The sequence below is a fragment of the Hoplias malabaricus genome, chromosome 3, assembly GCF_029633855.1.
Source record: "Hoplias malabaricus isolate fHopMal1 chromosome 3, fHopMal1.hap1, whole genome shotgun sequence".
NCBI classification, from domain to species: domain Eukaryota; kingdom Metazoa; phylum Chordata; class Actinopteri; order Characiformes; family Erythrinidae; genus Hoplias; species Hoplias malabaricus.
In genome coordinates this window covers 48,172,953-48,200,188 of record NC_089802.1, presented here as the reverse complement: position 1 = coordinate 48,200,188, position 27,236 = coordinate 48,172,953, and positions in this window count along the sequence as shown.

The window sequence follows — 27,236 nt, the reverse complement described above, 5'->3', positions numbered from 1 at the left end:
GGTTTGTCAGAAGACATCTCCTCAATTGATCTGGACACATTTGGTTATTGCTGTTCCCACTGTCAACCAAGCTGTCCCTAACTGGATGCAGGAGCTGTTCGGCTGCATTATCCAGACACAAAGCCTCAGGGTTGTTTTTTTTTTCTTGTTGTTTCTTGCATTTTTCTTGAGAAGCAGATTTGTGCAACTAATGTTAGAGCAGGGTCTGTATAGGTGGTGGACACCTAGTGCTTGCGAAAAGTATGTACACATGGCATGAGGGTGTTTGTCTCATGCCATTTAACCAATGTGACAGTGCTTAATCTGGAACTTACTACAACTTCTGTTGTGTTTACAGGCTTTTTTGGATGGAGAAAATATTAGGGCAATCCTTATGGTAAGGGTAGTCATTTCCAATCAAGTCTGTAGTAAAATTTGTAACATCCATAAAACATCAGAGATTAGAGCTAGATCATAAAGGATAAAATCAACATCAACAAACTCGAAAGAAATAACCCTACTTCTGCAATAATGCTAATATCCTCTAGCACCATTATTGGCCTTCCAATAGTATGTTAACACATAGCTACCATTGTGAATTTTATATACAGTGGAACCACCTCTACTAACAAACGCCTATACTAACAAACCTTCCAAGATATGAACCGGGCATTTGAATATTTTTTGCCTCCACCAACAAACCATGACTCTAGAAACGAACCCGAGCCTCCACTGAGCCGGCGGTGGGAAATGGCCACTGACCCCAATAGGCGAGTCTCCCAGCGCGCTCAGACTTGAGTGAGCTTTTAAGATTAGCAAATTGTAGTTTTAGCAATTTAGCATTAGTGTAAATAGCAGACATCGAAATTCGTGCTAAGCTAAGCCGTATCTACACTTCGTCTCCCCACATTCACCCGCCTACTCTCCGTTATTCCACCCACCCCCTACCTCCCGTCATACAGCCAGTGCCTGTGTTACTCCTCCAGCAAGTCGTCACGTCTTCAAGGTAGCAAAATGTAACCACTTAAAACTTTTGTATTTCTTTTTTATTACTGTTACCACTGTATTTGTTTTTTTTATTTTTAGTAACGCAACATGTATTTTTTTACTAATTTGAGGGTTTTATAAACATATATCAGTGCAAAAAGGGTGACTTTCGGTGTGGGCTGGAACACATTAATTGCTTTTCCAGTATTTTAAATGGAGAAACGAACTTTTCTACTTACGAAACGGGTCACGGAACGGATCAAGTTCGTAGGTAGAGATTCCACTGTATATATATTGCATGTTAATGAATATTGTGAAAGGTATATGATAGATTTGTGAAGCTTGTAAAAGACATTAATATATCAAGTGTTTTAAAGCATTTTTGTTGTGTAGGGTATAACTGTAATTCAAAATAGTAAACATTTTCCCGCAATTTTGTCCTTTTTGTGGTAATAGTTGTATAGTTTAAAATACCAACTGTCATTTTATTAGAAGAAAAAAATCCTAAAATCCATGATTGTTACCATCAAAATCACCACCATTATATTGTTAAAAACAAAGCTCACACAAGCATACATACATACACATGCAATATTATCACCAAAAACAGAGCTTATTGATGCACATGCTTTGCAGCGCTTTTCCTCATAACAAACATATTCAGTGATGAATACATTCTTTTCACTTGTCATTATAAAATTACAAAATGTTTGTTATTCTTCATATTTATGTCTTTTTTATTATTACACATCAGTTACCATAAAATGACAAAAGAGTGGAAGAATGGCTGAATTTTCATATACGTGAGTTTGTATGTAGCAGATTGATTGTGATGTGATTTGAAACTTGGCAAACAGCCACTCCTACTGGTTTCCATTTCTAGCAACTGCCTGAAAGCTGGTTGTACTCATAGTCAGTTACGTGTTCAGTAGTCTCAGCCACGGATGCTACACCCACAAGCAGATGGACCCCTGTACCATTTCTTGCCCTAAGCCCTAAGGCCTTCCTGGAAGTGTGCGCTTTGATAACGTTTGATGTCGTTGTCAAAGGGTGACTAAAAGGAGCATGTGCAGGTATGGGGACGGGGTGTCTGATACCTTCAGTGCATTAAGCTGGCCTCATTTTCAGGATTCTGTCAGTTGCATTCTGATTGGCTGTCTGTTTATCCACATATAAACACTTTTGTTGTTTATTGGCTATGGCACTGGTCAAACATGAATCAAAAGACTCTTTCTACATGTCACACCAAAACAGCAGACTTGTGATCCTCTTTTTAACGTGCCAATCAAATTTATTTTTCTGCTGTAGCAGGTTATGTGTTGAATGCTAGACTTTGTGTTGAGTAATCCTAGAATGGAGTAATTTTCTTTCTACATATGCCCCACCCATTCTGTACAGCTCCTGAAGGCCTAACCAATGGGACTGTTCACTACAGTATATTACTCACATTCTTAAAACCTAAATGCCTGAATGAGTTTGCAAACAATGGAACAGAAAAGTAGCAAAGACTTTGCTCAGCCAAGTCCCAACAGTGTACAGAATCAGAGGTATCACCACTTTTAAGAAGATACTCGCAAGCTATTTACATTTTGTGCTTTTGAGAAGGAACCAAATGTGCAAGAGTCCTCTCTTCCTCTTCTACAGCAACTTTACTGCACACAGAGAAGAAATGTCAGAAGAGCAGCTCTACTGCTATTTTTTTCCCGGCAGTGGGAGTAAGATACAGTAACACACTAATCCTCAAGTGTCGTCTGCTGCAGCTCAAGGACTCTACCATTTGTCAAACATGAGCATGTGTGGGGTTGCTGGTTTGGTCTCTCTCTCTCTATTTAGTCACCCAGGGCTGAAGGGCTCCGATTGGTCAGATGCCGCGGGGAGCTGGGAAATCCTGCCGTGTGTTCTCTGGGCGAGTGAGCAGATAGGATTGGCAGTGCTTTTCCTCTCTGCTGCCTTTGATTCAGGGGAAAGCCACAGAGGTTTGGAGCACTTTGAGGTCTTTCTGAGGATCAGAAGGATGCATGTTTTTGAAACGTGTGCCTAATTAATCACCCATAAGCTGATGCAAACTATCAGACATAGTGCTGATATATGACCCGACCCATTCTCTGTGTTTCATGAGAAGAGCCTTAAATCTCTGAGAAAAAAAAATGTTGCTTCTGGATGCAGTGGGAGGAAATATAGTCAGCGATATGAAATTGGATACTTGGGGAAAAAAAAGATCAACAGTAGGAGAAGGAAATTAGTTAGTGAGCTTGATGTGTGTGTGTGTTTGTGTATGTGTGTTTGTTTTGGGGGTATATTTTCTGTCTGTTGCTGTGTTTTCATAAAGCAGTCCATTTGTTTGCACAGAGGCACTGATTCAGAACAAGGGCTTACACTATTTTAAAAGAAAGTGCTGGAAATGGTAAGCCAAAGAAAGAAGCCTGTTTAAAAAAACAAACAAATAAACAAACACAAATTAAAAAAAGTCCCAAGTACATGGCACAATCAGATGCTTAAGCACGCACAAACCCAGGCATAAGGAAAGGAATGCATATTCATAAGCCCTCTTTTCCATCTTAAGATTTTCTGTGCTTAATCCAGATTTAACACAAACTGTCTTTCCGCTGTGTTCACCTCAAGAGGAACAGAGCGGGTTATTAGTGCTCTCTGGAACAATGAGGTGATTTTTAGATGAAAACACATGCGGAAGCTGAGCCGGAAAGAAGTGTCAAATGAAAAGAGGTGTTAACACAGGAACTCAGGTCTGTCTCCCACAGGTAAACACTGTTTGCATCTTCATCGCGACACACTCTTTGCTCTCCACTCACACGGTTTAGTCACTCATGTGAAAACATGATTTCAAATGTTTGTGCAAATTATGCACCAGACTGTTGCAGAACTATCCGTCTGGCTTCCTGCATCCACCATATTCCCCAAATTATGACAGCTAATCCTGCTAGCACAGTCTAGGAGTGGATGAGTTCTGAATTAATAGAGTAGAATGCTACAAATCTTTTATCTTAATTGTTCATTTCTGGAGATTTTTCTCTGGCTTCTCCAGGCTCCATGGTAAAAATCATACAATGGACACGGGGGTAGTCCCAAGTAGTCCAGCGGTCTAAGCATAGTATCAGGAGATCACTGGTTTGATCCCTGTGGAGCTAATTTTAGGGACTAAAAAAACCCAACTGATACTGAAAGTTCAAATCTTGAAAAAATATAACAGTGTATTAAAAATTAAAATAAGCGTAGTCAATTTTTTTTGCCAGTCTAAATTCGTCATAATTTTTATTCATTTCTGAAATTATTTTGAATAGATTGATTTTATTTTCATGTATATGTTGATATTTGGATTCAGATCTTATTTTTTAATTCCTTTTTTTTTCACTTTCTGATCCTTGTATTTCAGTTACAGACATTTGGGCCCTCATCTGGCGTGAGAGATGGGACATCAGAAGGCCTAATGATACAAAGTCCTGTATCATGTGCTCTTCTAAACAACGTTCAGCACCAATCACAGTTTAAGAGCGATAAACACTTGTGTAGACTGTGTAGTTCCCCAGCCACACCTAAGTTTTTCACCAGCGCTTTACTGGCTATGGCAGCCCTAAATTAGTTCCATAGATCCTCAGATGATGCCTCAGTGATCCAAAGCTAGGGCTTCAAAGAGAGAACAATTGGCTTGATCGATTCATCCCACAGCACAGTGACAGCCAGCACAGGTTAGCTTATATGATGGATCTGGGCACTCTCCTCCAGGGCATGTTAGTGTCTGCTGAAGTTGTGTATGCCGCAGTGTGAAATGAGGCAGTAGTTGTCCTCACCCTCCCAGTGTTGATGTTGTGTGTGACAGGGGGAGTTCAGCTTATAGCTATCGTCATTTGAGATGACTAGGTAAACATTCAGCAAAAAATGGGGTATCAAAGTACTAAAAGTAAAAAATACAGATTTCATTATCTATTCAATCATTTACCTTAAATGCTTCTTCCTGATCAGACCCGGGTTGAATCTAGAGATGGACTTTGATGGGTTTGTTGCTGGGCTTTCTTAATGAAAGATTTCCATAACCCAGACGACTGGCTTGGTGGCTTGTGTTTGCTTTCCCAGCTATATTCACAATCCTAGACAACTCAGTCTTAGCCTTAGCACCAAGAGTGCTATAGAAAGTGAATGTATTCTTTGTCAAAACACTCTGAACAGGATTGTACACCTGTTCTAAGTGTCAATGCTCACAGAGAAATTCAGTCTTTTTAGCAGGTTTCTGCATTTCAAGGCCTTGTAAATGGAGCCGCTATTGGCTGTAACACTGCTATTCTCCTATTAGTAAAATAGCCAGTGCTTAATATATACACTGAGCATATTCTTAATTTAAATAAGTCATTAATTCGTTTATTCATACATTTTCTGTAACTGCTATGACTTGATCTGTGTTGTCATGGGGCCTTGGACACAAGTCAGATCACCGATAGACAAACCTGTTTATCCAGACTGAGGTGTTGTTGCCTCTGATTACGCATTCTTTGGCTTCTCTACTATTAATAAAAGCACAGTCTGAAGTCAGTCTAAGTGCACTATGACCAAACTTGAAGAGGTGAAGAGGTGCTCGTTCAACTCTTGAGATTGATGGAATAAACTGGTAGAGTCCACCACAGAAATGCACCTTCAGATCATCAGTGCTCTATCTCACTTCACCTGCTGTGGCCTGTCTCTGTCTACTGAAGAATTTGTGCTCATTTGAAAATCCATTCAAAATTCCATTGTGATCATTTGAAAAGTTGCAGCCACTTCACAATGTACCGGAGCAGATGAGGATTCCTCACTGTTGACACATGTTTGATTAATCACATTGTTGCTGAGCTCATCAGCGGTTCCCTTTTTTTGTTGCTGAGACGGTAAACAGTAGATTTTGGCATACGAAGAATTCTGGCAATTCTTTGATTTATTCTGATTCTTCAGCTTCCAGATGGCCTGCTTCAGTTGCGCTGGTATTTCTTTGGTCCTCATGGTCTCAAACAACAACAACAGCTGTCTTTAAATGCAAAACAAAGATTACCCATTGTTGCCTGGAGAAAGCAGAGTAGAAGAATGTCTTGTGAAGCTTTAAAGGCGTTTGAAAATGTATGAAATGGTTAAAAAGCTATGGATGATGAATCATTTGAATGGATGCTGACAGTCTGTCTGTTAATCCCGATAGTCATTCTGTCATGTCAAATGAAATCAGACCGGCCATTGTCCATCTCCTCACTGATGTGAAAAAGCAAGCCTGATCTGGAATCAGTTCTTAAAGTCTCAGGTGCAGTGAGAATAGAGAGTGATTTAAAATATGATTGACATTGGCCTGGTCTCTCACATCTCAGGTTTCAGCACCGCGGAGAGCAGGCCTTAATAAGAAGAGAGCAGTGGGACAGGGCTGAAGTTATGCTAAGGAAGCACTGAGAAAACCAAGAGAAGAAATATAATCCTATACATTTTTCTTTGTGTTTTATTCACCAGTGTTTATTTAGAGACCTGCCAGATGTGATGTCTCTAAGAGTCCCCCCTCCCCCAAAATCTTCCTTATTTAAATAACACATAGAGAGAGTTTACCTTGAGTTGCAGATGGAATGCACACACCCCGGATTCCCTCGTATACACCTGCCCCCTTTTTATCTAACTTCCTCTCTGCCGAACACTTTAGTAGGCAATTCCAGTATTTGCTCAGAGGAACCCTGCGAGGGCCCATGTCATAATTGTGCAAATATGATACTGAATGAATGTTTGCGCATTATGTGGCAGCACCAGTGACTGTGCATACATAACAGAGTCAGATGTGGGGAAGCAAGTGGGCGAGATTTCATTAGAAAAGAGAGATAGAGAGAAGTAGGGGTTGGAAGAGAGAGAGAGAGAGAGAGAGAGAGAGAGAGAGACGCCTTGAAAGCAAAGAGCTCATTGCATCAAATCGAGTCTCTTGCCTTGAGCCTGTCCGGATCTTACTGATTTCTTCAGATCAGAAAGGAATTCAAAGGGCTTCATTTTCAGAGAAAGAGACCGGGGGTGGGATGAGAGAGAGAGAGAGAGAGAGAGAGAGAGAGAGAGGGGAAAGCAAACTTGGGAGAGAAAATGTGATTTGGTCAGGGTGTTTTTGCTGCATGCTCAATTTGCCCTTTGTGACAGAGAAGGGGAGCGACAAGCATCGGCAGGAATTGAATCAGTAGATTAAGAAGCCCCCTACATTCTTCTGCTTCTTCTCCCCCTCTGTCTTTCTTTCCTTCTGTTTCTTTTTCTCTCTCATATACTCACATACACACACATATCCATCCACCTTTTTCAAGAAACCCTCTTCCTGTTATCCTTCGATTTCTCTCTCTCTCTCTCTCTCTCTCTCTCTCTCTCTCTCTCTCTGTTCTATCAGGCCTGTTAGAGGTAGAGATGGAGAAGAGATTGCACAAGGAGATGTTTCAGCAGAGGAGCTTTTGTCAAAGGGGAGCTAGATTGGGTGATTAACTATCTGGCGGTAGAACATTAGTGGCCAAACCTAACACTCACTGTCACTCTTCGGAGGTCACTTGAGAATCCGCACACAGCAGAGCTGCAGGCTCCCTAGCTCCACACACTTCATTACAGAGGCCTGCATCATCACCACTACCACACACACACACACACTTCTCTACACCATGAAAAACAGTTAGAAACGTGTTGAAAAGGAGATTTATTTTTGCATATTTCATTTAAAATATTCTTTTCTTGATTGTGAACTGTGGTAAATTATAGAGTTAAAATGAACCTTTATTCATGGCTATAAACAACCACACATTTTTGCAAAAACAAATGATTCATTCATTCATTCATTATCTGTATCTGCTTATCCAGTTCAGTCCAGAGCCTACCTGGAATCATTGGGCGCAAGGCGGCAATACACCCTGGACTGGGTGCCAGTCCTTCACAGGGCAACACAGACACACACACACTCACACCTACGGACACTTTTGAGTCACCAATCCACCTACCAACATGTGTTTTTGGACTGTGCGAGGAAACCAGAGCAAAAACAAATGTAGTTTTATTATCTGAAATATTACTGAATTAATCCCCAGAAGCCATGTAAAGTCCAGTTCTGTGAAAGAAATCAGTAAAAAACCCGCAGCTTCCTTAATTTATTGTATTTTTACTTCTCTCAGTAACAAACACGCCATTCCACCTTAAAAGACACATAGTGTCGGAATGAAAACAACCAGAGAGAACTGCTCTTAGCCACAATCATAGACTTTCTCTTCACCCATTTGTTGTAACAGCAATGTTTAAACTGTTTAATGTTTGCTGTTAATACCAACTCCAACAATATATTAAAAAAGTTCCTCTAAAACAGCAATTATTACCCATTATTGATCAAACACATTTCTGTCTTTAGACTGCACAGTTCTTCCAGCACTTGATTTTAACAGCACCACATCCTTTCAGACCCCTTAGTTACCTTTTTACAGTGTGATTATAAAGTAAAAGTGTAGCTTGATTTTCTCCTAATGAAAGCTTTACATGCTGTTTATCTGAAGGTGATCATTTTGCTGATATTTAAGGTCTTGCAGGGTTTTTAGGAATCCCATTTCCTTTCTCATTTTAAATAATGTTTTGAACTTTATTATGTTACCTCCTCAAAATTATTTCAAGAAAAATTAAAAACTTTAACCTAATGGTTGTTTTGACTGGAAATGTAAAAAATAAAGAGTGGTCTCTGACTTGTGCATAATACACATGTCAATGTGCTGTAGTATTTAGTAGAAGCTTTTATTTAATTAGCATTTGAAGCCAATCATTAAAGATTAAATAATTTCAGTTATTAGGCGGCTGTGATTTTAGCCATGTTCCTGTCATGTTTCATTCTGTTCATGTCAATCTAAACCTCTACTGCCAAATATGATAACATTTATATAAATAGAAGAAAACAGTGGGAGAACCCATCAGGGCTGTCCGACTACGGGGCACCATGTACTTAAACACATTCACAGTCCATTTTAATTCAAATATGAGTTCAATTAACACACCATGTATCACAAAGGACCCTAGCTAGCAGAAAGAGCTGTAAGACGGTCAGGACAAGCACAATGGATTTTTCAATTTGCTTCTTATTCATTTGTTTTTGTGCAGCCAAGTAGGCCCACAATTCGCTTCCACAGTAATCAAACAGAGAGCAGTGAATGGGAGCCATTAGTTGCATTATTCCTATTGAAAGTATTGATTTGTTTGGTAAAGCTTTGAATAGGGTGTGCCTGAAAGAGAATAAATGTGTGTGAGGCTAAAAGAGGGAGAGAAAAAACGAGAAAAAGACACAAACACATTGGAAGGGAAATGAAATAAGGGAAATCTGGCAACTTTTATGATTCTTTGCGCTTCTTTATCATTTCACCCATTCTTGGTAATGTTAATATTTTGATTTGAATAAAATGTTTTTGATTTGAAATGGCTTGGGCCCCAAAGCAGTTACATTTTCCGGTGGCTTCATTTGGGATTCATTTTTAGCGTATGGGGGCCACACAATCCAACTGCTTTGTCCCTGTGAGAGAACATTACGGCTGAATTTTGAGGAGCATTGAAATGTATTTGAAATTCAGAATGAGGACTCACTTCATATGCAGCAGTCCCTCAAGACCAAGAATTCAAACGAGTGCTAAACTGTTTGGGTTGCAAACAGTTTAGTGGTTTATAGATATACAGAGGTCATTTCCCCACAAACTCTGGGACAAATATACATTTAATGTGTGTACACTTTTCTCCTAAAGGTCAACTACATAAAGACTAAAAAGTCTGATCATTCTTAGAAACCAATGCAGAGCCTAAAATGTCATTTACAAATGAATAGGATTTCTTTATAAACTGTAGTTATTTAGTAAGTCACCCTGTGGATCAGGATTTGAGCTCCTAAAGCAATTTTTAAAAGGTTTTACCCCAGAACTGTATAAATGGTATGATAAAATGCCCAGACAGAATTCCAGTAAGTCCTTCAGCATATTTTCTATTTCCTTTTAGAATCTTCCCTAACAGGGAGGTTGTCATAGTTCTGTACGGTGTAGCAGCACTAATTCCTTGGATACAAGATCAATTACAGCAAGATAAAAAAGAAAATGAAATGGGAATCTTTCACAATTCAACACAACCTAAAAATCTACAAATATAATAGAATATGATATAATCAAAAAGTAAAAGTACTGAAAATATACCCTTGAGGTAACTGCCACACTGTCAGCTAAAGGTACTACTACCAGAGTGACAGTGTACCTACCAATTAAACTATATGTGTACATACACTAGAGCCACAGATGACAAGTCCTCATCTATAGTCTTCTTTTCACAAGCTTTTTTCCACTGCTGATCAGATATTATTTGGGTGTTGGACCATTCTCAGCAGCAGTGACACTGACAATGGCATGGCAGACTCTGTGATGTTGGTAAGTGAGTATGTGTGTATATTAGAAACATCAGTGTCACTGGTGGGTTGAAAAGAGAAAGGCATAGAAAAATATCCAGCAACAAGCAGAGTTGACCAAGACGAAGGGCCAGAATGGGACTATCACAAGCTTTCTATATCAGAGCTCATCCTGTGCTACAGTAGAAATACATAAAGTGTGGGCATTAGGCCACAGCACATTCAAAAATAAAAATGGACCCAAAAGGAAACCAGCAGAATTTATGGTTCCAGTTCTAGTTCATTTTTAGTCTGCTTCAGAGAGATGGGATCCTTAATATAACTAATTATTTACAACTTAAATGTACATTTTATGCCATTATAAACATCCACACGGAATTTGTTGATTAGTTCATTAATAACCAGTATTTATTTAATGCTTGTGCACCTTTTAACTCCTCCTCCTCCTCCTCCTCCTCATCATCATCATCTTATATTCCACTTAGTCCAAATTCATGGTCACAGTGGCAGTAGACCAAGCAATGAAGCCCAGGCTTACTAATCCCCAGCTGCTCCCTCCAGCTTTTAACAGGAGATTTCTAGGCATTAGAAAATAAGCGAGCCAGGAGATCTAATTCCTCCAGTGAGTCCTGGGTGTACCTCAGGCCCACTCCCAGTTGGTTGTGCCTAATATACACTCTTAAAATATAAATGCTATTTTTACTTAAACTAGGTATGTCAACTGGTTCCAAAAACCTTGGTTGTATAAGTCAAAATAGTTTCTTCACCATTCTGATGTGTTTACGAAGCTCCAATGTCTGTAAATGAGTGAAAAGACAGACTGGTTTGGTCCAGCATGTTAGGCATTCTCTCTCTTTGTCTGCTCACATTTGGAGGCTTTTTGTACAACAGAGTGTTTCAGATCACTTTACGTGGAAATGTCTTCAAATTCGGGAGACAGCAAACTGCATTACTGAAAGTGCTACAAAACTAAACAACTCAAGTTACAAATGGGTTTCTGTTGTAATTCAAACTGAAAATAAAAACTTACAAAGATGTTAAACTTCATTCACGTACAAACAAACAATATTTTTCCCCCTCAAACACGCCATCCCACCTTAAAAGAAGCATAGCGTCGGAATGTAAACAACCAGAGAGAACTGTGATTAGCCACAATAGACCTTCCCTTCTCCCATTTGTTGTAACAGCAATATCTAACATTTAAACTGTTCAACGTTTGATGTAAATACCAACTCCAACAATATCAAAATAAAAGTTCCTCTGAAACAGCAATCATTACTAATTGTTGATCAAACAGCCCCCTCTAGGGTGTATTCCTGCCTTGCGCCCAATGATTCCAGGTAGGCTCTGGACTCACCGCGACCCTGAACTAGATAAGCGGTTACAGATAATGAATGAATGAATATTGATCAAACACATTTCTGGCTTTAGACTGCACAGTTCTTCCAGCTCTTGTCCAGTATCCAAGCGCAAGTTCAAGTTCAAGTTCAAGACGTTTATTGTCATTTCAGCAGTATACAGTGTTTACAGTACACAGTGAAACGAAATAGCGTTCCTCCAGGACCAAGGTGCTACATAAAACAATACACAACATTAAAGTGCAACTAGTGCAAACATAAAACAGTGCACATGCATTAAAGTGCAAAAGACATACAACATAAAACAATACACAACATTAAAGTGCAACTAGTGCAAAGCTAGTGCAAACATAGAACAGTGCATACACATTAAAGTGCAAAAGACATGGTTAAGAAAATACAAAACAATATCCATACAATACAATACAATACAAGACAGTGCAAAACCATAAGTACGGGTGTGGGGGGGGGGTTCTGAGGGGGAGAGACACTGCAATTCAAAAGTGTATTTGTTCTGTAAACGGTAACTGGATGTAACCATGATGTAAACAGGATATGTGTAAACAGTACACTCATTTTCCGTATATCGTTTTAAGTCCAACAAACCAGTGTTTTCTGAAGGTGTGTGGGTGCGCTTCTTCAGTCCAGTCTCAGTCTCTAGGTGTTTAGGAGTCTGATAGCATGTGGGAAGAAGCTGTTACGGCGTCTGGATGTGAGGGCTTGAATGCTTCGATACATTTTTCCAGACGGCAGTAGGTTGAAGAGTGTGTGTGAAGGGTGTGTGTGATCTCCCACAATGCTGAGTGCTTTGCGGGTGCAGCGAGTGGTGTAAATGTCTGTGATGGAGGGAAGAGACACACCGATAATCTTCTCAGCTGTCCTCACGATACGCTGGAGGGACTTGCGATCTGCCACAGTGCAGTTCCCAAACCAGACAGTGATGCAGCTGGTCATGATGCTCTCGATGACTCCTCTGTAAAAAGTGGTGAGGATAGGAGGTGGGAGATGAAACTTCTTCAGCCTTCGCAGGAAGTAGAGGCATTGCTGGGCTTTCTTTCTGATGTTACTGGTGTTAGTGGACCAGGTGAGATCATCCGCTAGATGAACACCAAGGAATTTGGTATTCTTGACAATCTCCACAGCAGAGTTGTCGATGTTCAGCGGCGAGTGCTCACCCCTTGTTTTTCTGAAGGCCACAACCATCTCTTTGGTTTTGTCCATGTTCAGAGACAGGTTGTTGACTTCACACCAGTCAGTTAGCCGCTGGACCTCCTCTCTGTATGCTGACTCGTCGTTCTTACTGATGAGACCCACCACAGTCGTGTCATCAGCGAACTTGATGATATGATTTGAGCTGTGCATTGCTGCACAGTCATGGGTCAGCAGTGTGAAGAGCAGTGGACTGAGCATGCAGCCCTGGGGGGCTCCAGTGTTCAGTATCATGGAGCTGGAGGTGTTCCTACCAATCTGGACTGACTGAGGTTTCCCAGTCAGGAAGTCCAGGATCCAGTTGCAGAGGGAAGTGTTAAGGCCCAGTATATTCAGCTTCCCGATCAGGTGCTGAGGAATGAGGGTGTTGAATGCTGAGCTGAAGTCTAAGAACAGCATTCGGGCATATGTGTCCTTCTTGTCCAGGTGGGTGAGTGTCAGGTGGAGCGTGATGGATATGGCATCCATGATACGCGAACTGTAGAGGGTCCAGTGTGGGGGGAAGTAGGGTTTTGATGTGCCTCATGACAAGCCTCTCGAAGCACTTTGTGATGACAGGTGTGAGTGCAACGGGACGATAGTCATTGAGGCAGGACACAGAAGAATTCTCAGGCACAGGGATGATGGTGGTGTTCTTGAAGCATGTTGGAACAACGGTGCTGCTCAGAGAGATGTTGAAGATATCAGTGATATCAAGCTGGTCTGCACATTCTCTGAGCACTCTGCCAGGAATGTTGTCTGGTCCAGCAGCTTTCAGCGGGTCGACTCTGCATTGAGTTTTCCTCACGTCGGCTGCAGTAAAAGACAGCACCTGGTCGCTGGGAGAAGGGGTGGACTTTCTCGCCGTTATGTTGTTCTGTGCCTCAAACCGTGTGCCGTGTGCACGCTTTGCCTCTCTGATAGCTCGGAAGAGTTTGGCCCTCACTGTTCTCAGGGCCGCCTTATCGCCTGATTTGAAAGCGACATCTCTAGCCTTCAGCAGCGCACGCACCTCTGCATTCATCCATGGCTTCTGGTTGGAGTGGATGGTGATGGTCTTGGAGATGGTCACATCATCGATGCACTTCTCTGTGTAGCTGGTCACTGATGATGCATACTCCTCCAGGTTGATTGTGTTGCAGCCTCTCTGAACATGTCCCAGTCAGTGCACTCGAAACAGTCCTGAAGAGTAGAGATTACTTCTGATGGCCAGATATTCACCTCTTTCAGAACATGTTTCGATAGCCTGACGATGGGTCTGTATGCAGGAATTAGCATAACAGACATGTGATCTGAGTATCCGAGGTGGGGGCGGGGCTCTGCCCTGTACGCATCTGGAACATTTGTGTAAACAAGATCCAGCGTGTTCGCTCCTCTCGTAGCAAAGTTCACATACTGGTGGAATTTAGGGAACACTTTCTTGAGATTCGCATGATTAAAATCTCCAGCAACAATAAACAGTCCATCCGGGTGTGTGTTTTGGAAATCGCTTATGGCTTCGTATAATTCCCACAGCGCTTGATTTGTGTTTGCATCGGGAGGAATATAGATTGCGATTATGTAAGCAATGATGAATTCTCGTGGTAAATAAAAAGGTCTACATCTCACAGCCACAAACTCCACTAAGGTTGAACAATAAGCAGAGACCAGCACAGAGTTCTTACACCATTCAGTGTTGATATAGACACACAAACCACCGACGCGAGTCTTACCGCATAGCACTGGGTCTCTGTCGGCTCGAAATGCGGCTAGCCCATCTGGCTGAAAGGAATACTGTTGCTGAGCCATGTCTCCGTAAAAACAAAAACACAGCAGTCTCTGTATTCTCGCAGTGCAGTTCGCTGAAGTTTGATATAGTCCAGTTTATTTTCCAGCGAGCAGACAAAGAGAGAAGGGATAGCCTGCTGGCTCGGGTTAGCTCTTAGCCTAGCATGGATCCCCCCTCGTTTGCCGCGCTTATATCACTGCTTATATATTCTTATTTGTATTTGTTTTGGGTCATTACTCAAAGGTTACTTTACATTACTTTACATTACTCATGACCATAGATGAGGATGGAGATGTAGATTGACCAGTAAGTAACTGCACACTGTCCTTGTGTAGAATCCAGTGCATTAATTGCCAATGTTACAGCACACGGTGACTATCTTCACAATTGGTTGTTACAGTTGTTGGCTAAAGATGCGTGTCTTACCAAGAACACAAGACCATAATCAGTCTACATCAGGTAGCAGAAAACAATAAAAACAATAAAACAGAAACAATAAAACCTGACCCTCAGCTGTTCTCACGATCCGCTGGAGGGACTTGTCATAGAGCAGTGGCTGAAGAAAAGCACTAAACCCGTTTCTGACGCCAAATTGAAAAACACTCAATTATGCAGCTGTTTCTACAAACCGGATTCCAAAAAAGTTGGGACACTTAACAAATTGTGAATAAAAACTGAATGCAATGATGTGGAGGTGCCAACATCTAATATTTTATTCAGAATAGAACACAAATCACAGATCAAAAGTTTAAACTGAGAGAATGTATCATTTTAAGGGAAAAATATGTTGTTTCAAAATTTCATGGCATCAAAAAATCCCAAAAAGTTGGGACAAGGCCATTTTTACCACTGTGTGGTATCCCCTCTTCTTACAACTCTCCTCCTTCTCAAGTTTAGAAATAGGAATGCACTCCCATTCATGTCTAATACAGCCCTCTAACTGTTCAATCGTCTTGTGCCTTCTTTGTCGCACCCTCCTCTTTATGATGTGCCAAATGTTCTCTTTAGGTGAAAGATCTGGACTGCAGGCTGGCCATTTCAGTACCCGGATCCTTCTCCTACGTAGCCATGATGTTGTGATTGCAGCAGAATGTGGTCTGGCATTATCTTGTTGAAAAATGCAGGGTCTTCCCTGAAAGAGATGACGTCTAGATGGGAGTATATGTTGTTCTATAACCTGAACATAGTTCTCTGCATTAATGGTGCCTTTCCAGACATGCAAGCTGCCCATGCCACAAGCACTCATGCAACCCCATACCATCAGTGATGCAGGCTCCTGAACGGAGCGTTGATAACAACTTGGGTTATCCTTGTCCTCTCTGGTCCGGATGACATGGCGTCCCAGTGTTCCATGAAGAACTTCAAATTGCGACTCATCTGACCACAGAACAGTCTTCCATTTTGCCACACTCCATTTTAAAAGACCCCTGGCCCAGTGCAAACGTCTGAGCTTGTGGAGCTTGCTTAGAAATGGCTTCCTCTTTGCACTGTAGAGTGTCAGCTGGCAACAGCGGATGGCACGGTGGATTGTGTTCACTGACAATGCTTTCTGGAAGTATTCCTGAGCCCATTCTGTTATTTCTTTGACAGTGGCATTCCTGTTTGAGGTGCATTGACGTTTAAGGGCCCGGAGATCACGAGCATCCAGTAGAGTTTTACAGCCTTGACCCTTACGCACAGCAATTGTTCCAGATTCTCTGAATCTTTTGATGATGTTATGCACAGTTGATGATGATAACTTAAAAGTATTTGATATTTTACGCTGAGTAACACCATTCTGGTATTGCTGCACTATCTTTCTGCGCAACAATGGTGGAATTGGTGATCCTCTTACCATCTTGGCTTCAGAGAGACACTGACACTCTGAGAAGCTCTTTTTATACCCAGTCATGTTGTCAATTGTCCTAATTAGTGTTAATTGGTCTTTCAGCTGTTCGTTATATGCTCAATTTCCTTTTTCCAGCTACTTATTGTTATTTGTCCCACCTTTTTTTAGGATTTGTTGACACTGTGAAATATTGAATCAACATATTTTTCCTTTAAAATGTTACATTTACTCAGATTAAACTTTTGATCTGTCATCTATGTTCTATTACAAATAAAAAATTGACATTTGCCATCTCCACATCATTGCATTCAGTTTTTATTCACAATTTTTTTACTGTCCCAACTTATTTGGAATCCAGTTTGTAGTTAGTGGCCACTGTGAAGCACACTCTACCCAAATGAACTGAGCTAATGTAAAATTGTACAAATTAGTAAGCAGAATGTACCAAACACCACTTCTAGGCATATTGAGCTTAGCATCAGTAGAGGTTTTTAAGGCAAGTAAGAAGTGAGACCTCAGGATCAGACACTGTGACGTGTGTGTGATGATATGAAGGGGAGGAGAGACATTGTTAGTTTGCCACCTCTCCAGCTCACAGCTCAGATGTGCTTTATCACTTGTGTGTGTGTGTGTGTGTATGTGTGTGTGTGTGTGTGTGTGTGTGTGTGAGGGAGGGTGTCAGCAGTGTGTGAAGATTAGTTTTAGAGGGTGTGTGCACATGTGCCCATGCAAGCACATACACACACACATACACTCACACTCTTACACCCTTCAATGTCATCGAATGACCTGGCCCCTGGGTCTAGGAGATTAAAGCACCTCCTAAACCTTTAAAGACACTCTCTCTCTCTCTCTCTCTCTCTCTCTCTCTCTCTCTCTCTCTCTCTCTCTCTCTCTCACACACACACACACACACACACACACACACACACATACAGAGCCCTAGTCCATGTGTCAGTGAGGTGGGGAGCCATTGACTCAGCTTACTCCCTCAATCGATCCAACCCTGCAGGTTCCCTTTAATACTCCCCATCAGAGGGAAACCTCCTTCACTTCATTGCCTCTTCCAGAGCCAACACTCGTCTCTTTCACAACAGAGAACCATGATACACACCTGAATTAGTTCTAATCACTGTCATTACAATACTTTTTCAAAGAAGAAACACAGTTAGGTCCCATAGGAATCTTTCAGTAGATTATCCTTTAAGGAAGGGTCTTAGTAAATGAGATCTGGGCGCTAAGTTCTCATTAAGACTACTTTAAAGAACGTCCACACACACACTATGTCCATACCTAAAGAGACACCCACTGTGAATATTCAGCTGTCAACACACATTTTGTATAACATCCACAGAAATGTCTTGCATGTACATGTCTAGAGCACTTGCACATGAGCCTCCATTTCAAATGTGGAGCTGAGTTCTCTGAAGTGATGGGATTCAAATCCAATTAATTTGAGGTGAGTTGGGGCTGGTGTGATCCAAAATCAAACACCCAAAAATCAGTACCTGACTTCATTAACATCCTTGTAGCTGGAAGTAATCTGATTTTCACAGCAATGTTGTAACATCTAGTATAAAGTTTTCCTGTACAAGTAGAGCATGTTACTTCAGCAAGGGGTGGCAAAAAACTCATTAATGCCTTTGATTTCTGAAGAATTGTTGGATGAGTCTACACTTCAACCGTATACTTTAGTTTATATGTCATTTGCAATTAAATTGTAAGGACTGTACTCACTTTGTGTTTGACTACATTGTTCACAGAGAGTATATGCTAGAAGCAAACTTTTCATTCATAGCAGAATTTGTCCCATTCTTCTTGTCAAGGCAGTGGTGCAGCAGGTAGTGTTGCAGTCACACAGCTCCAGGGACTCGCACTCTGGGTGACCCTCTGTGAGGAGTTTGGTGTGTTCTCCCTGTGTCTGTGTGGGTTTCCTCCAGGTGCTCTGGTTTCCTCAGGTCCCAAAAAACATGTTGTTAAGTGGATTGATGACTCAGAAGTGTCCATTGGTGTGAATATGTCGCCCTGTGAAGGGCTAGTGCCCCCAAACTGTGTGTGTTCCTGCCTTGCGCCTAGTGATTCCAGGTAGGCTCTGGACCCACTGTGACCCTGAACTAGAGAAACGGTTACAGATAATGAATGAATGAATATTTATGGCAAAATACAGCTTATTTAAAACTATCTCTTAAGGCTGGAGTAGGAAATGTAAAAAAAAAAACAGCTAGTGTAAGACACAGGAACACCATGATATAATAGATCATAGAGAGTTGTGCAACACCTCATCTTCAAACATCATCCACTGACCTCATGTCTCATTCATATGTAAGAGAAAACACCCAACAGCTACACCGATGTTTACTCTGGTTTGCCCTCTGGCTTCATCCAGACTTTTCAGCTCTTTAATAATAAGGGCAGCTTGATGCATGTGTCAGGCTGTGTGATGAAGTAGACAGGCAGGTAAGCCATGGCATTATTTTGTTTGGTCTAAACGAAATGATGAGAGAGCTTTTACAGTCCTGTGACCGATATAAAAAGATAAACTTTTTATTAATACCATCAGTGCATTTGATTTACTTATTGCTATTGGGACATGGCAGTATATCAAGAAATACATTAATTAATTCATTCATTATCTGTAAACGCTTATCCAGTTCAGGGTTGCGTTGGGTCCAGAGCCTACCTGGAATCATTGGGCGCAAGGCGGGAATACACACCCTGAAGGGGGCGCCAGTCCTTCACAGGGTGACACACACTCACACTTTCACTCACACAGTCGCACCTATGAACACTTTTGAGTCACTAATCCACCTACCAACGTGTGTTTTTTGGACCGTGGGAGGAAACCAGAGCCCTTGGAGGAAACCCACGCAGACACAGGGAGAACACACCAAACTCCTCACAGACCGTTAGTCCCCGGAGCGGTATTTAAACCCACAACCTCCAGGTCTCTGGAGCTGTGTGACTGCGACACTACCTGCTGCGCTACCCCTAGGTTTCATCAGATTTTCACAAAATGAAAAGAATGACTGGGAATTATAAATTAGAAGAAAAAAGTTATAGCACATCATCTCCCTCCCTACCATGTTGCCAGATCTTGTGAGAGAATCTAAGTGGTGCTCATGACTTATAAGTATTATAAATAAATTACCTCATCCCTTCAGGGGCTTTGTATGAAATAAACACTATATATATATATATATATATTAAATGTAACAACTCACAGTGTTAGTGTAACATTAACTGTGTTGATTTAATACTGGTGAATTTAGTTGGAGTTAAACTGCTCTAGGCTAAATTAAAAAAAAAAAAAAACTATGTAATGGTATTGGTATTTGTGATATCACAAATACAATAAATTTAAAATGTGCTGTTGTGTAGAAACTTAAAAATAAAGAAACAATCCCGAGAGTGTGGATTTTGACTTTTGTTTTTATCTGTACATTCTGTTTATATTGTTCGCGTGGTGCACAGGTCTCACACATCATCTATTCCCACTTTCCATTTTCCCAGCTCAATGTTACACTCATGCCCGTCTCGCCCCCGACACACACATCCCCCACCCTGCCAACAACACAATTTCCTCCTACAATGAGATTACCTGACATTAAAGATTGTTTGAGGACAGAGTGTTTTTGCACCTGCTCTTACCCCACACTCTAGGAGAGCGCATCTCATTTCGGTGGTCAGATAAGCCTGGCGCCCCCTGGAGGTTGTCATCCGGCCCCTCCCCCTCCTCCTCCCCCTAGCTGACCTCTGCTTTGAGGTGCTACCGCTGACCTGCAAATTCCCTTCCTTCTGATTGGCTGAGGGACTGCTGATGCGATCAGGGAATGAATACTGAAAAGGTCAAGATGGCTGGTCATAGGCACAGAGATGCGGGGTGTTGTTGAGCACCATGTCTGAAGCCTATTTGATATGGTAAAGCCTATTTTCAGCCTCATGATCCTGTGGTGTTCTGTTGTGTATAGAGGTCTGTGCCTCGACCTCACCGCAGAAATAACCCTTCAAATGGAAATGAGTGACTTTAGCATGTAGCCTAGGAGCAAACATCACAACGTAAGCAGGAGTTGTTCAAATGCCTATGTGATGGATATCCAAACTCTTTTCTCTTTATATTTAAATACATTCTTGATGTAGCATTTAGACCTCATTATTTACATTCCTGTCCTCATCTCTGTATGTAAATTAAGCCACAAAGCAATGTCTTTAGAGTTTTGTTTGTTTGTTCTATCTCAGAAATAAAATCTAAGACTGTGGCCAGTCATTTCTTTAACTGATTATGTACAAGTTATTCATTTTTTAACTGATATTTTTTGAGGAAATATATAATTATTTTCAATGATCAGAAAAAATGCAGACAGACATCTCAACAAATATAAACTCATTTTAGAGATTATATTCAGCTCAGATTTTCAGACTTACCTTCATAATTTTCTTGTCTACAAAGTTCAGTCTTAGAAGATGGTTGCATTTTCAGCTTCTCACAATCCCAGCAGGCCATTGTTCTGAAAACACCAGCGCTTCTTTTGGTCTATTTTTTCACCTCAGTAACAGCTTCTTGACAGCTGCACCATGGCATTGAGTTGTCTGCTTATATTTGAAGGATGGACAGAAACGTGAATTTTTTTTTCAGATCTGAAGCAAAAGCGGGGCTTAAATTTCACCTCTGTCTCAAAGACTAATGCCTCTTATAATTTTTTGAACTGAAGTTTTGGAAAGTCTTGTTTCTTCACTTATGCTCCTCTGACTCTCCCCCCTCATTATTGAAATGGATTATCTTGTCTGTAATCTCATTATAAATATCCAGAAAAAAACAACTTCAACTTTATTATATAATTTGACTAGAACTACAACAAATGAAAGGTGGTTTCTTTACCATAGTTTAGCCATGATTGTTGTAATTTGTTGAAGCTATAAAAACGCTTTTGTCTGGAGAACTTTTGAAATGTGGTACATCAAATAGCAACCCGTCAAAAGTGAAATAATTTACATATACCAGTTTGGATGATCTGTTCAAGTCAATGATAAAGAGAGGCTTAGAAGCAGTAAAGATTAAATAAGTTTTAAATTATTGAGCCAAACAGGAGAAAGACAGAGGGTGAAGGAGAGAGAGTAGGATTTGGTCCTTTTACACAGAGAGGTCATGGAGTACATTTCTAGGACACTGTAACAGTACCATGCAGGAGAACTGCACTATAAAATCCCTTAAGGATAAAGTTAATAGAATTAAGTCTCATTTAAGGTGCACTTAGTAAAATCATCCAGAGGCGAGTCTAATATCCAAACAGATTATCAAATTAAACCTTTTTGATCTTCACAAGGCCTATCTCTGGGGTGTTTAAGTGGATCCCAGCAGACCTACTTGAAGTTCTGCCTTAAGATTTCGACTGGGGTTTTGATTGATGGCACGCAATGTAGAGTGGATAATCTAACATTCAAAGTTTCTCTTCTGGTCTAAATGTCAGCGTGACAGTGTCAAGGCCTTTCGGCAGGTAGCGCAGAGTCTCAAATGTCAGCGGAGACATTGTTTTGATTAGATGAGAGAACTCTCCGTCCCTTCTTGTTTCCCCTCCATCTCAGCATATTCATACTACACTGCTAGGGTATTCCTACCAGTCCTTACCTGGGTTTTTTCTCACATTTCTCTAGCACCTTCAAGGGATATGTGGAGTGGTTAATTAGAAGGGAAGGGTCAATTGGCAATTTGAGTATTGGCAATGATTTTCTATGGATTCGATCCCAGCATATTCAAAAAGCCCTAATAGCCATTACCTTTGTGTTTTCATCCCAACTAATTAGGGAAAGGTCTAAGACAAAATGTATTTTTGCAGTAAGCATTTGATTGCTTTCAACAAACCAGAGCATTACAGAGATACTGATGCTGGATGATTAACTTTGCATCACACAACATCATTCATGCTCATCCCATCATCTAGACAACCCATTCGAATACCAGGGGGCATTATACCCCACTGCCCCCTCAAGCCAAAACTAAAACATCAGGCATGGTCACCTCATGTTCCACACTATTGGCAATTCATTTTCTATGTAAACCCCCAGCATATTCACACAGCCCTGCTAGTGTATTCTGTATAAGCAGTCCTTTCCGTGGTGTGTCCATACCACTATTGCGGAGTCTGTGGAGTGATTAATTAGAAGGGAAGGGTCTAAGAAACATTCAATTAGCTTCTGTGTTAGATTGTATCTGCAAGTCGATGTGGCTACACGCTGTGGTGTTGCACTTATTGCAGACCCTCCAGTGAAGCCCACCTCTGCTGGCATGACTCTGTGTGTAAATGGCCTCGCGCTCAGGCGAGATTGTGACAGCATGACGCCATGCTCAGCACCTCTCTTCTCAATTTCGTTCCAGCAGCATGGTGCCTCTTTATGATATTCTGCCTGGCAATTTTCTTCTTATCCCCTCCCCTCTCCTTTCTCTAGTGTGTCTGCGAGCCATTCAAGGTTCTTCTTTTCTTTTTCCTCTGTTTTGTTCTGCCTTTTTACTTTGTCTTAGACAGCGGCCGTTTTCAAATTCTTTCAAATTTCAATAGCATTCAAGATGACTTCAGCAGTTCACAGTCATGCATACAAACAGAGGCTGAGGTCTCTCTTTCTCTTTAGTTCTGTTTCTTTTTTCTTTTGCTCTCACTTTCTTTGGCTCTCATTCATTCATTTTCTTGTTTTAAATCAGTCTCTATCTTTCATTTTCTTTTTCTATAATTTTTATTATTATTATGTATTTATTTCTCTTTCTATTTTTTATCTATTATCTATTTTATCTCTATACATATACACTTTATATAAAGTATTGGGACACCTACACATTACACCTACAGGAGGTGACATCCCATTACATTCCATGACATTCAATTCTAAATCCACAGCCATTAATGTGGAGTTTGTTTCCCCCTTTGAAGCTATAACTGTTATTGAGTGGGCAGAGCATTGTCGGCTTATAGGCACTGTGTGCCTCGGCACGCAACGATCTGGCTCGAACTTTACGTGGTCTGCCACTTTATGGCTGAGTTGCTGTGGTTCCTAAATGCTTCCACTTTTCAATAATACAACTGACAGTTGAATACCTAGGCAGAAAGATATTTCACAAACTGGCTTTTTGCAATGGCAGCATCCGACTATAGTTCCATGCACAAATTCAGTTATGTATATGGAATGACCCATTCTTTCACAAATGCTTGTTAAGCCAGACTACATTAACTGGCACTTTTAAACACCTGTGGCAATAGGACTGAACGAAACACTTGAATTCAGTGATTAGCTTGTCTGTCCAAATACATCTCCTTCACTGTTTATTTCTTAATCTCTTTCGTTTCCTCCTGTTGCTCTCTCTCTCTCTCTCTCTCTCTCTCTCTCTCTCTCTCTCTCTCTCTCTCTCTCTCTCTCTCTCTCTCTCTCTCAGATATTGGAGAGAGCTATCAGGTGAAATGCGAGCTGCCATGCACTGCTATGGCTGTGTTTCCATCAGTGCTGGGTATTGTTTGCACTGGGTGAGAGTGAAAGCTTGACATGTGGGCATGGAGGCCTTTACAGTAGCCCCAGGGAACATCTTCACACCATGTATCTAAGGCTGGACCGGTCAGAACCCAGCACTGACACCTGACAACTCTCCAACAGAGCTCACAGCACCTCATTTGTCTGAGATCTCACACCCTCTGTCTTCAGCCGCAACAGCTCACTGCTCACAGACCCGTGCATCCTCACACATCCAGTTGTAAATATATACACCAGATCACTCACACTCTTGGCAAAATACCAACAAACATTTACCAGTACTGACACAGACATGCACATACACAACCACACACACATGTGTTTTCATGGATTGTGGGGCTATTACCTGAGCTACATAAGTACTACTAGCCTAAACCTAAGTAGGTTAACCTAACCCTAACCCTGTAGACATTGGTCACCACAGTATAATGACACACACACACACACACACACAAATAAACAAAAACCAACTCAAAAAATGTCATCATTTACTGATTTACCTGCTCAGCTCAGGCACATGTGCATACACATACACACAAAGCCATCTCTATGTTAATATTTATCTACCTGTTCATACTATCATCATCATCATCATCATCATGTCCTTCTTTTCCATTGGCTACAGTGGCAACAGAGCAATTAAAGACTTCCACCACAATTCCCACCAGTTCTTCCTTGAATATCCTGAAGCCCGGAGATATAATCCCTCCAGCAGGTTCTGGGTCTAACCCAGGGCCTCCTTCCAGTTGGTTGTGCCTGGTATTCCACCAGCAGGAAGCATCCAGGAGGCATCTTTATCGGATGCTTGAACAACCTGATCTGGGTTCTCTCAATATGAAGGAGCAGCGGTTTAACTCTGAGCTCTTTTTAAATTGCTAAGCTACTTATCCGATCATGTCCAGCAACCCATCAGAGAAACCTTATTTTGGACATTAACCAATGCTCATGACCATAAGTGTGGGTGGAGACATAGATTGAATGGTCCAACAGTCTTGTGACCTGTGACCAAATTACTGCAGCACTGCTGCTAAACTTCAGTTGATCCCATCACATACTGACCACTTAACACTTAACAGCCCCTGCACCATTCAACTGCACACTGAAGGCCTCCATATGAAGAACATCAACTAGCAGAGGTGATACCTCCCAAACCCTATGACAGAAGCTCTCATGTCCCAGAATATGCTTCACCAGCCTGTCCAAGAATATCAAGAACAAGAGTGGAGACAGGGCACAACCTTGATGAAGTCCAATGTCTGACAACCCCAACAAGCCTGACTCTGAGAGTACAAGAAGTGATTGACATACCTCAGTGACCCTTGCACCCTATACTCCTACAGAATATCTTGCGAATCATGGTAATGTGCATTCTCCAAAACCACCTGCACTGACTAAATAATATGTGAGAAAAAAGGTGAAAAGTTGATCTGGCATTCTACGGCCAGCATGAAACCTGCAATTTTCCTCCTGAATCTGAGTTCAACTACTTGTCTTTTCCAGAACGTTTGCATTAACGTTTCCAGAGAGTCTGAGAAGATACCACAATATATTGCACACATTCTCTGGTCCCCTTTTAAATATGGGAACAACCACCACAGTCTTGTAATTCAAAGGCACTAGGTGAATCGCATCCACTTCTGGGGCCTTGCCACTGAAGAGCTTTCTAACTACCTCAGTGACTTCAGCCAAAAGAAAATGGAATGACACCCATACACTTCCGGCCTTAACTCCTAATGCCCCTTCCCACACCTGACAGTACTCTCATTTGGGGTCAGAGATTCACTATCCTTACTGAGAACAGCTTGGACAATGCCCACTTCGCCTCCCGAGCTGCAGGAGTGTTTTCTTTCCACAGTCTGGGCTTTACTTCTGCAATGCCACAGGTGCAGCCTTTTTCACCTGCCAGTATCCATCCTCTGAATCAAGAGTTACCAGAGCCAGCTATGCTTGAAAAGCCTACTACTATCTCTTGACAGCTTCCCTCACCATGGGTGTCCACCAAAATGGTTCTTGGGTTGCCGCTGTAACAGGCATCAACAAGCTTTGACCACAGCTATAAGGGAGGTCTTGAACACAATCCTATTGAACACATCCTATTGAATGTGTGAGAAAAATTCTCTTGGAGGTGAGAGTTGAGTCTCGCAGCAATCTGATCCAACTCACCACCAGATGATGATCAGTTGACATCTCAGCCCCTCTCTTTACTCAAGTGTTCAAAACAGTTCCTCTCCAGAACACCACCCACCATCTCCAAGAAGGCCAAATACCCTGAACTCTTAATAGGTGCATTTGCATACATAACACACAAAAACAGGGATTTGCGAGTACTCTCACACCCATATGAAGTGTCTCACCCTGTACAATTCCTGAGTAGGAAAGAGATCAACTGTGGAGGTACAGGTGAGCCTGAGGTACTAGCTGGTACCGCTCAACCTCCTACACCAACTCCAGCTCCTTCCCCCAGTAGGGTCATATTCCATATGCCAATATTCAGTTTTTGCTACCAATGTCCATTTCGTCTGAGGCCCCTTTACCCCTGCCTTGTGCCCGACAGGCATTGCATTGAACCCTTATTTGGGACCTTGGTGTGTCCACATGATCCCCCCACATTGTCTTTTCTAGCTGAGCCTGACCAGGTTATGTGTGCTGCACCACCAACTGGCACTCATAAATAAACACTACATCCAGGCCTGGTTTCAAGGATAGGTCCCAGTAAAACTCTCCCAAGCAGTGTACACAATGTTCATTTTTTGGTGTTCAAAAGAGTGCTTCTTGTATCGTGTTTATCTGTATATACTTTCCAGACCTGTTTGTCACAGGAGACCCTACTGGGAGCTCAAAGCTCCTAATATCATTGACAACAGCCCTTGTTGTCATTAGACCACGCAAGCCATTCAGCCACAAGAAGTTCCCATTTCAGGAGGACAAACAGAAATAAACACACACACACACATATATATATATATATATATATATATATATATTCTTGTCTCTCCAATCACATCCATTGACCTGCATTTATGTGAGAGCACCAAGACAAGGTTAAATGAAGCAAAACACAAACAAGTATGGAGAAATAAGAGTACTGACTAAAACTGATTAAACACGACAGCTTCAGCTCATTCAATTATCACTGCTATGCACAGCAGTAAAATGAGATTTTGCTTATTATCATTTAAAATAACAGGCTCTCATACCTGCCTGTCTGAAAGGGCTGTTTAGATTTTTTGATTAAAGAAT